The following is a 10,759-nucleotide window of genomic DNA, read 5'->3' as shown; positions in this document are numbered from 1 at the left end:
CGTGACGACTCTGCCCAGGTAAGCGTTGACCCTTTTGCGTGCTACCTCAATTCTTTTAACATCACTCGCCCACCGCCAAACTCGTCTATGCCGCATGTCAGACCACAGGATAGTGATCCCGGGAAACTGATGGACTAACAAGTTAAAATCCTTGCGGGCCTGGAGCCTCAAGGACATGGACGTCCTCAGACCCAGGTCATTTTTGCCCAAGTGTACCACGATTACCTGCGGCAGGGGGTTGATAGCAATGTATTCCAAAAAGGCCAGGAAAAATTGGCCCAACACATACCCCTCTTGGCCAACCAGTCAATGTGCGCAACATCACCCAGCGCCAGCTGAGAGCCAAAACTGGATGACATGGCATGCTTCCGAGCCCAAAAAACTATGGAGTGTCCGCAGATCAAGACCCTGGCTGGGCAGCTCCTTCGCGGACCTGTTGGAAAAAGAAGCACATCGTGAGATAAGCTCACTAGACAGGCCAAGAGAAAGGAGGAATCCTTCCTCCGCTCTAATACTCACTCCCATGGCCAGTCACGGTCAGTGACCTGGTCCGCCTTACCAGGACACCCCACCTACCCATCACGCCGACACTGGCGCGGCAAACGCCCACTAAGCGCTGCCAACAGAGCCTACGTGGCTCTGACACATTGCGCCCACATGGCGCTGCACACGTCCACTGGCACTGCACATGGAGCCCGCACTGCTCCCCGTACTCTCGCGCCCACATGGCGCTGCACACGCCCACTGGCGCTGCACATGGAGCCCGCACTGCTCCCCGTACTCTCGCGCCCACATGGCGCTGCACACGCCCACTGGCGCTGCACATGGAGCCCGCACTGCTCCCCGTACTCTCAAGGAATAAAGGCAGGGACCCCATAGGTAGGTGAGTTAAAGGTTCCAAAATGCCAGCCTTGGGAAAGGCCCCTTCAGTTGTGCCTATCTGCACAGGGCTACTGCCCCTGGCAAATGTGCAGCAGCACTACCCTCTCCTTATGAGGAGTAGAGACAGGGAACCCATTAGGTGGTTGATTTAATAATTCCAACTGCAAGCCTGAAAAAGCCATTACTGTTGTGCCCATCAGCACAGGGTTACTGCACCTGTTTAATGTGCAGCAGCTCTCAATGAATAAAGGCTGGGAACCCATTAGGTGGGTGAGTAAATAATTCCACCCACAAACCTTGAAACAGGCCATTCTTTTAATGCCTATCCGCACATGACTACTGCACCTGTTAAATGTGCAGCAGCTCCCCAGGGATAAAGGCAGGGGACCCCATTAGGTGGGTGAGTAATTAATTCCACCTACAAGCCTTGGGAAAGGCAATTCTTTCGTGCCTATCTGCACATGGCTACTGCACCTGTTAAATGTGCAGCAGCTCCCAAAGAATAAAGGCAGGGAACCCATTAGGTGGGTGAATAAATAATTCCACTTACCAGTCTTGGGAAAGGTAATTCTTTCGTGCCTATCCGCACATGACTACTGCACCTGTTAAATGTGCAGCAGCTCCCCAGGGATAAAGGCAGGGAACCAATTAGGTGGGTGAGTAATTAATTCCACCTACCAGCCTTGGGAAAGGCAATTCTTTCGTGCCTATCCACACATGGCTACTGCACCTGTTAAATGTGCAGCAGCTCTCGAGGAATAAAGGCAGGGAACTCATTAGGTGGGTGAGTAAGTAATTCCACCTACAAGCCTTGGGAAAGGCCACTCTTTCGTGCCTATCCGCACATGGCTACTGCACCTGTTAAATGTGCAGCAGCTCTCGAGGAATAAAGGCAGGGAACTCATTAGGTGGGTGAGTAAGTAATTCCACCTACAAGCCTTGGGAAAGGCCACTCTTTCGTGCCTATCCGCACATGGCTACTGCACCTGTTAAATGTGCAGCAGCTCTCAAGGAATAAAGGCGGGGAACCCATTAGGTGGGTGAGTAAATAATTCCACCTACAAGCCTTAGGAAAGGCCTTTCTTTTGTGCCTATCCGCACATGGCTACTGCACCTGTTAAATGTGCAGCAGCTCTCGAGGAATAAAGGCAGGGAACTCATTAGGTGGGTGAGTAAGTAATTCCACCTACAAGCCTTGGGAAAGGCCTTTCTTTTGTGCCTATCCGCACATGGCTACTGCACCTGTTAAATGTGCAGCAGCTCTCGAGGAATAAAGGCAGGGAACCCATTAGGTGGGTGAGTAAATAATTCCACCTAAAAACCTTGGGAAAGGCCACTCTTTCGTGCCTATCCGCACATGGCTACTGCACCTGTTAAATGTGCAGCAGCTCTCGAGGAATAAAGGCCGGGGACCCCATTAGGTGGGTGAGTAAATAATTCCACCCACAAACCTTGGGAAAGGTCATACTTTCGTGCCTATTCCAGTTAAATGTGTAGCAGCTCTCAAGGAATAAAGGCAGGGAAACTCATTAGGTGGATTAATAACTTGTGGGTTAACCCACAAAGGTGGGTTAATACTTGCAAAACCGCCAGCCATTACATTTGTGCCTATGTGCGTAAGGCTCCACACCTGGTAAATGTGCAGCAGCCTGGCCATACCTGTTAAGCAGGGTACTGAAGGCATCATCCACCTATGAGGAGTAATTGCGAAAACCCTAGCCTTATAAAATCTTCACTGTCACCGACAATGAAACCCTTTCCATACAGGAAGATTGCAGGGATTCATGTAAAAGGATATTATTAAAGCAGAGGGTTTATGGATTTGAGGGTTTATGGATTTATTATATCTTTGAGCTAGTTTTATCATAACCTATTTTCAACACAAAGAATGCAAAGAGGGAAAGGGCCTAACAGTTTTCCCTCCTAATGCAAATAAAATGACATTTCTGGCTTCAAAACAAGGGCATTTCCTGAGGAAATGTAAACCTGACATCCTGCACAAGTCAGGTGGGCATGAGCATTTGACTACGCAGGAGGTGAAATAGATCGGAAGTATTGAAGCTGGGCATTGGGGATGAGCACTTGTGTTTCCCACTAATCACCCTAAAATGCTTGGCAACTGTAATCTCAAAGTCTGGGGAATAAGCCTACAACACCCAGAATTCCCAGGCATTCTCCATGGTATAAGCCTACAACACCCAGAATTTCCAGGCGTTCTCCGTGGTATAAGCCTACAACACCCAGAATTCCCAGGTGTTCTCCCTGCCCAGTAGTAACCAGGCCTGGCCCTTACCTAGTAACAAAATGGCCCTGGGCCCTTACAGCCCCCTGTGCCATGCGGCCACCCTAAAATGCCTCTGCTGCCCATAAGGCGTGCGGAGCCCATGGCCTCGACGCCGGGTGTGCGACTATGCGGGCGAGCCTCAGCCTCCCCCTGCCTCACCTTTCGACGGGCCTTTTCTTTTTGTCTCGCATCGTAGCAAGCCAAGGCCTGCAACTGTGCCATTTACTGCTCATCATCCGATAAGGAGGGAGGGAGGGGAGGGGGGCATGCTAGAACCATTTTTTTTTTTTTTGTGGCCTTGCCACCCAACTTCCGAACTTTCATCCCCATGTCCATCCCCCGGTGACTGAACATCCCCAATGGGGGCCCACCACCCCCTGTGTTCTAATTTGACAGTATACAATACAGTAGCCCATGAAAGGGCACAATCCCAGCAGTGACGCCGCAGCAGCACTTTGTCTCGCTCCACCGTGCTTGCATGTTGGTTGCTGGTAGACCGCCCAACCCTGCAAAGGAAAAGGCCCCTGGGGATGTAAAGCTCCTAAAATGGCCACTGGGGTATTTTTAAATTTGTAAAATGGCAGCGCACCATGAGGCAGGAGCCTAAAATGGCGCCCAACCATGGGCGCCCCGCCCAATGGCAGCCAAAATGCAGCCTGAACCAAGCGCCCCAGGCAGGCAAGGGGCCCTTGAGAGGCACCCGCAGCCACCACTCCCAGGGCGCGCAAAGCTGCTGCGCCCGGCAGCGCCACAGGCAGGGTGCGCAGCGGGCCACCCTCTAACGTTGCCGCTTGGGCAGAGCACGCAACGGGAAACCCCCCACTAATGCCACTCAGGCAGATTGCGCAACGGGTCGTCCCTGCTGTAGTCGCTCACGGGGCTCCGCGTCCTCCGCGCCCGGCAGTGATTGCAGAGCGCGCAGCTCACCCCCCCTGGAGAGGCTACCCACTGCCGCTACAGACGGGAGCCTGCAAGCGCAGGTCCCCGCGCTCCAAGCCCCGTCGTGGGGCAGCCTCTCCTCCGCTCCTGGAAAAGCGACCTACTGGGTCGCTTCCAGGAACGGAACTGAGCCGGGTCTAGCGCCTGTGTGCTAGATCAGGCTCAGTCGTCCCGCCCCCCAAAGCCAGCCAGCCAATCAGCTGGCAGCAAAGCCCTGCTGCCGACTGATAGGGGGGATCAGCCTGACAATCATTGCTAGCGTGCCCATACAGGCACGCTAGCTGCCTTTCTTATACCACAACAGAACATTTAGACACATACAGAAAGGCATGATGACCAATCCATCACCATAAAAACTACAAACATTCTACATGTTTCAACCACTTTCTGAGACATTTCTGCTTAAATCAAACCCTCCAGCAAGCAAAGTGTGAGGAATCTCACACGATGGTTTTCTTAGACCCATCTTCTACCAGCGCTGTGTTTGTGCACCACTGCCCTAAGTGCATTTTTGCAACAGTTTCAGGGGAGCTCCAAGATGAGGGAGATACCTTCAGAAAATATTCAAGGTGTTTCCATATACCTGAAACAGAAGGGGTGAAAATGTACACCTATTGTTGGAAAGGGTGATTATTTCACTACTGTCTGTGGTGCTGACCTATCGTTTTTTTAAGTAAATCATACGCAGAAATTGGCCTCATGCAAAAAAAGCCCTTGCAAAAAACCAAGCTTTTTATGCTGAGCGCACAGCTCTTGCAGAGCATGACCTCAGCTTAAGCCTACTTGACTTTGACTGACTTGCAAGCAGATTGGGGGGAGAAAGAAAACCACACGCATATGATACTCAACTACTTACTGAAACTTAGTTAACTTACTTAGAGCCCAATCCTGTGGTAAGCAGCACAGCTCCATGCCACGGACCACAATCGCAAACGTGCTGTAAGGCACGTTTGCAGGGCTCACCGCCAGCCTCCCACCGGTGCTAGCCCAGAACCAGCTGGTGCTGGGCTAGCGCAGAGTGGTGGCCCAAGTTCTGCTGCTCCTTGGGCCTGCTGGCCTCCTTGGTCTCCTGGACCGCCAGGCTGCGGAATGAGAGGTGGGGGCATGGATGGGGGTGTGGGGGATGCATTCTGTGGACGGGGGAGGCCAGCTGGGTAGGCATGCTGAGGGGTGGGTGGGAGGCATGTCGGGGGGAGTGAGAGAGGTGGTTCCATGGAGCTGCTCTCTACAGGATCCAGGGCGCTCGTGCAGGGCTGCGTGCCCTTCACGAGCGCCTTTACTTTAGCGCTGATCAAAATGCAATTGTGCAAATGTACCACAATGTGGTACCTTTGCATCTGTGGGAGTTTGGTTGTAGCACTCACCAAAATCCACTAGGGAAGGGAATGCTCAAGGGAAGGGGAGGGGCAGGTTCATGGGGGCACTTCTGCCCTATCCTTGGTGGTGCTATGATGATTGTAACTCACTGCAGGATCCAGGGCACTTGTACAGGGCTGCGTGCCCTTCATAAGTGCCTTTTCTTTAGTGCCAACCTTTTGGTCGGTACTAAAGAGAGTAGCCCCATTGCAGGGCTGCTTACCTTACTCAGGGAAGGGGACAAATGTCCCCTTCTCCAGAGTTGCCTCCTGTGGTTGCATGGGAGGCTCAGGATTCAGTGGCAGCCCTTTTCGGTGCTGTTGAGCCTGGGCGCTGCAGGCAGCTCAGGATTGGGCTGCCCCTCAAGCTACTTACCCAGAAAGTTCCTGGGAGCTGACATTTTCCTATCTCACCTGAGATCGGGCACAATCACGTGCATGCAGAGTCAACTGCTGCTGCAAGCCAGACACACCAGGTTCAGGAATGCATCCATGACCTGCCTGAACACAGTCAAATCTGGGAGGAAACAGGCCTATTACAGTAGCTCTTTGGGTCTCATAATCATGAAGGAGTGTGTAAAAGCTCAGTGCTGGGGGAGAGGTAGCGGCTGTGGTGCATGTCGGCACCAACGATGTGGGCAAGTGTAGCTGGGAGGTCCTGGAGGCCAAATTTAGACTTTTAGGCAGGAAGCTGAAAGCCAGAACATCAAAGGTAGCGTTCTCTGAAGTGCTACCTGTTCCACGCGCAGGGCCAGCTAGGCAGGCGGAGATCAGGGGTCTCAATGCCTGGATGAGACGGTGGTGTAGGGAGGAGGGGTTTAGATTCATTAGGCACTGGGGAACGTTTTGGGACAAGCGGGGCCTGTACAAGAGGGACGGGCTCCATTTGAACCAGAATGGAACCAGACTGCTGGCGCATAACATTAAAAAGGTGGCAGAGCAGCTTTTAAACTGATCCCTGGGGGAAGGCCGACAGGAGCCGAGGGGCATCCGGTTCGGGACTCCTCATCCCTATGGGATGAGGATGGGGAGGTTAGAGAACAACAAGACAAAGGCAGGGTAGGAGAAGAAATTGGGAAAGGTAGGGTGATGGGATGTGATAGACGGTTTGGCACAATGAGAGGATGCGGGGACAAAGGAGCGAATAAGCAGCCCATCCTGGGGCATTCCGTGTATAATTGCTTTTATGCGAATGCCCGAAGTCTACGAGCAAAGGTGGGAGAACTGGAATGTCTGGTGACAAGGGAAAATATTGACATAGTGGGCATAACGGAAACCTGGTGGAATGCGGAGAATCAGTGGGATACCGCAATCCCGGGCTATAAACTCTACAGGAGGGACAGGCAGGGGCGTGTTGGAGGTGGGGTGGCCCTTTATGTTAAGGAAGGGATAGAATCCAGCAAAGTAGAGATTGAAGGTGGGTCCGACTCCACCGTAGAATCTCTGTGGGTTAAATTACCAGGCTTGTGCAGCAATGTAATACTGGGGGCGTGCTATCGTCCTCCAGACCAGAAATCTGATGGGGACCTTGAAATGAGGAAACAGATCAGGGAGGTGACAAGGAAGGACAGGGTTGTAATCATGGGGGACTTCAATTATCCTCATATTGACTGGGTCAATTTGTGTTCTGGTCACGATAAGGAAACCGGATTTCTTGACGTGCTAAATGACTGTGGCTTAGATCAGCTAGTCACGGAGCCCACCAGAGGACAGGTGACTCTGGATTTAATTTTGTGTGGTACGCAGGACCTGGTTAGAGATGTAAACGTTACTGAGCCATTGGGGAACAGTGATCATGCTGCGATCCGTTTTGACGTGCACGTTGGGGGAAGAATACCAGGCAAATCTCTAACAAAAACCCTTGATTTCCGACAGGCGGACTTCCCTCAAATGAGGAGGCTGGTTAGAAGGAGGTTGAAAGGGAGGGTAAAAAGAGTCCAGTCTCTCCAGAGTGCATGGAGGCTGCTTAAAACAACAGTAATAGAGGCCCAGCAGAGGTGTATACCGCAAAGAAAGAAGGGTTCCACTAAATCCAGGAGAGTGCCCGCATGGCTAACCAGCCAAGTTAGAGAGGCTGTGAAGGGCAAGGAAGCTTCCTTCCGTAAATGGAAGTCTTGCCCTAATGAAGAGAATAAAAAGGAACATAAACTGTGGCAAAAGAAATGTAAGAAGGTGATAGGGGAGGCCAAGCGAGACTATGAGGAACGCATGGCCAGCAACATTAAGGGGAATAATAAAAGCTTCTTCAAATATGTTAGAAGCAGGAAACCCGCCAGAGAAGCGGTTGGCCCTCTGGATGGTGAGGGAGGGAAAGGGGAGATAAAAGGAGACTTAGAGATGGCAGAGAAATTAAATGAGTTCTTTGCATCTGTCTTCACGGCAGAAGACCTCGGGCAGATACCGCTGCCCAAACGGCCCCTCCTGACCGAGGAGTTAAGTCAGATAGAGGTTAAAAGAGAAGATGTTTCAGACCTCATTGATAAATTAAAGATCAATAAGTCACCGGGCCCTGATGGCATACACCCAAGGGTTATTAAGGAATTGAAGAATGAAGTTGCAGATCTCTTGACTAAGGTATGCTACTTGTCCCTCAAAACGGCCACAGTGCCAGAAGATTGGAGGATAGCAAATGTCACACCTATTTTTAAAAAGGGAAAGAGGGGGGACCCGGGAAACTATAGGCCGGTCAGCCTAACATCCATACCGGGTAAGATGGTAGAATGCCTCATCAAAGATAGGATCTCAAAACACATAGATGAACAGGCCTTGCTGAGGGAGAGTCAGCATGGCTTCTGTAAGGGTAAGTCTTGCCTCACAAACCTTATAGAATTCTTTGAAAAGGTCAACAGGCATGTGGATGCGGGAGAACCCGTGGACATTATATATCTGGATTTTCAGAAGGCGTTTGACACGGTCCCTCACCAAAGGCTACTGAAAAAACTCCACAGTCAGGGAATTAGAGGACAGGTCCTCTCATGGATTGAGAACTGGTTGGAGGCCAGGAAGCAGAGAGTGGGTGTCAATGGGCAATTTTCACAATGGAGAGAGGTGAAAAGCGGTGTGCCCCAAGGATCTGTCCTGGGACCGGTGCTTTTCAACCTCTTCATAAATGACCTGGAGACAGGGTTGAGCAGTGAAGTGGCTAAGTTTGCAGACGACACCAAACTTTTCCGAGTGGTAAAGACCAGAAGTGATTGTGAGGAGCTCCAGAAGGATCTCTCCAGACTGGCAGAATGGGCAGCAAAATGGCAGATGCGCTTCAATGTCAGTAAGTGTAAAGTCATGCACATTGGGGCAAAAAATCAAAACTTTAGATATAGGCTGATGGGTTCTGAGCTGTCTGTGACAGATCAGGAGAGAGATCTTGGGGTGGTGGTGGACAGGTCGATGAAAGTGTCGACCCAATGTGCGGTGGCAGTGAAGAAGGCCAATTCTATGCTTGGGATCATTAGGAAGGGTATTGAGAACAAAACGGTTAGTATTATAATGCCGTTGTACAAATCGATGGTAAGGCCACACCTGGAGTATTGTGCCCAGTTCTGGTCACCACATCTCAAAAAAGACATAGTGGAAATGGAAAAGGTGCAAAAGAGAGCGACTAAGCTGATTACGGGGCTGGGGCACCTTCCTTATGAGGAAAGGCTACGGCGTTTGGGCCTCTTCAGCCTAGAAAAGAGACGCTTGAGGGGGGACATGATTGAGACATACAAAATTATGCAGGGGATGGACAGAGTGGATAGGGAGATGCTCTTTACTCTCTCACATAATACCAGAACCAGGGGACATCCACTAAAATTGAGTGTTGGGCGGGTTAGGACAGACAAAAGAAAATATTTCTTTACTCAGCGCGTGGTTGGTCTGTGGAACTCCTTGCCGCAGGATGTGGTGCTGGCGTCTAGCCTAGACGCCTTTAAAAGGGGATTGGACGAGTTTCTGGAGGAAAAATCCATTATGGGGTACAAGCCATGATGTGTATGCGCAACCTCCTGATTTTAGGAATGGGTTAAGTCAGAATGCCAGATGTAGGGGAGAGCACCAGGATGAGGTCTCTTGTTATCTGGTGTGCTCCCTGGGGCATTTGGTGGGCCGCTGTGAGATACAGGAAGCTGGACTAGATGGGCCTATGGCCTGATCCAGTGGGGCTGTTCTTATGTTCTTATGTTCTTATGTTCTTATGACCCAGGTGTGGGACTACAGCTGCTGCAGAAGTTCATTTTGGTCCATTCTAGTTTGAGCCTAAATACAATGATGCTAATTTTCTGCAATCAATTTTCTATACTTCAAAGATTTTAGGGAGACTTAGGGGTGTGTTTGGTTTTCCATATTACTTTTTCTAGCTACCAATGCTGCATGATCAGGTAGACCTGGGCTCTGCATCAAGAAGCCTAGTAGGCCTGGGCTCCAAAGACTATTCTGGCTGTCAATACCCTCCTCTTATAGGCCCTGGCACTTCCAGGGAGGGGGGCAGTGTGGTATGGCAGGTCTGTTACTGTCACATTGAGCCACCTGCTGCAACAAGGACCTCATCTGCTTTGTAGCCTCAGAACAGAAGCAGCAAATAACCTATCATTACCAAGTTACTTGCAGGAAAGAAAAGCCTTCATTAAACCTTGAGCTAACTTCCTTACTTTGAGAATCCTGTCCATTGCTGGAAGTATAAGTTCTCAATAAAAAATGACTCAGCTTCCAATCCAGTGTACAATTAGCTGGGAGTAAGTTCCAGGAAATTCAATGGGACTTAATTTTGAGTAGATATACCTAGGATTGTGGGACAAAATGAATTTAGCAGTGTTGGGAAGGAAGGCAGCCTGAAACTTTTAATAGCTAATTTTTCATCTGGTTCAGATGGTTTCTCTGGAATAATATGCATTTTGCCAAACACCCGGTTTTTTTGAGAACTTGCTTCTTTTCAGGAAGTAAGCAAGGAATCCTGTGAGTCTTGAACTTCAGCAAAATGCGGGAACATCGTGGCATTTGGAGCCAGATCATTTCAATTAAATCAATGTTATGACTATCAAGAGAGAGTAGCCTTGATAAGGAGTCAGGTGCTCGTGATTTATTTGTCTGTTTTCCCCAATTAAGGGGTGTGTGCCAGATCACTAACATCAGTTGATTTCTCAGCAAGTGATGGGCCAAATTCACATGGGGTTCTGGGCTCACCCCCTCTTCAGACAGGAGTGGGTTTCTTGGATGTCTGGAGTGAGTGTCCAAATGTTGTACAGGATGGGAAGGTGAGAGAGGAGGGCTCTGGACATCCTTATGAAGCAAGTCCAGCTTTGATAAAATAGAGTTGAACTGC

This window comes from Tiliqua scincoides, chromosome 5 (genome assembly GCF_035046505.1).
Source record: "Tiliqua scincoides isolate rTilSci1 chromosome 5, rTilSci1.hap2, whole genome shotgun sequence".
Taxonomy (NCBI): domain Eukaryota; kingdom Metazoa; phylum Chordata; class Lepidosauria; order Squamata; family Scincidae; genus Tiliqua; species Tiliqua scincoides.
This window is presented reverse-complemented; position numbering follows the sequence as displayed.